Raw genomic sequence first — 712 nt, 5'->3', positions numbered from 1 at the left:
TCTTTAGTAAAATCAATTTTTGGTTAACTATCCATTAAATAGTAAAATTAATTTCTGAAACAGTATCAGTTTCTTTAACTTTTTGAAAGTTACATTGATGAACAATATTATTTTGATTAATAATTAAATCTTCTGCTGAAGATTCTACTTTTTCTCTTATTTGAGAAGTTGAAGCTCTAGAAGTTTGTGGAATATCCACCATATAATCTAGAGGTGAAATAAAAGAATGACTAGATCTTGATCTAGCATAAACAGAAGAGGGTAATAATCTTCTTTGTTCATTATTAAACTGTATTTGAACAGATCCTTCATTATTTTGAATAACTTGCTGTAAATCCCTATTTATTATAGGATTTCTAGGAACAGCTTGTTCAATTATCCAGTTTTCTGGAAATTCTATTTCTTCCCATTTTATAGATCTACGGGTTGTAATATTAGATCTATTAAAATTAGTTTCTATTAGAATTGTTTCATTTAGTTTTTTATCAATTCTTTTACACATAGGATTCAGTGTAAACAATGGTTTATAATAGATACGATAACAGATACATATAACTTCTGTACCAGGAGTATAATTATAACCATGAGTTTTAACATTTAATGTTAAAGAGTCTAAGATATTTATATCAGACAAAGATAACGATAAATTTGGATAAACATCAAAATATACTGGACCATGAGCCAGACTAGATTGAATTATTCCCATAAGGGA

This window comes from Primulina huaijiensis, chromosome 4 (genome assembly GCF_012295235.1).
Source record: "Primulina huaijiensis isolate GDHJ02 chromosome 4, ASM1229523v2, whole genome shotgun sequence".
NCBI lineage: Eukaryota > Viridiplantae > Streptophyta > Magnoliopsida > Lamiales > Gesneriaceae > Primulina > Primulina huaijiensis.
This window is presented reverse-complemented; position numbering follows the sequence as displayed.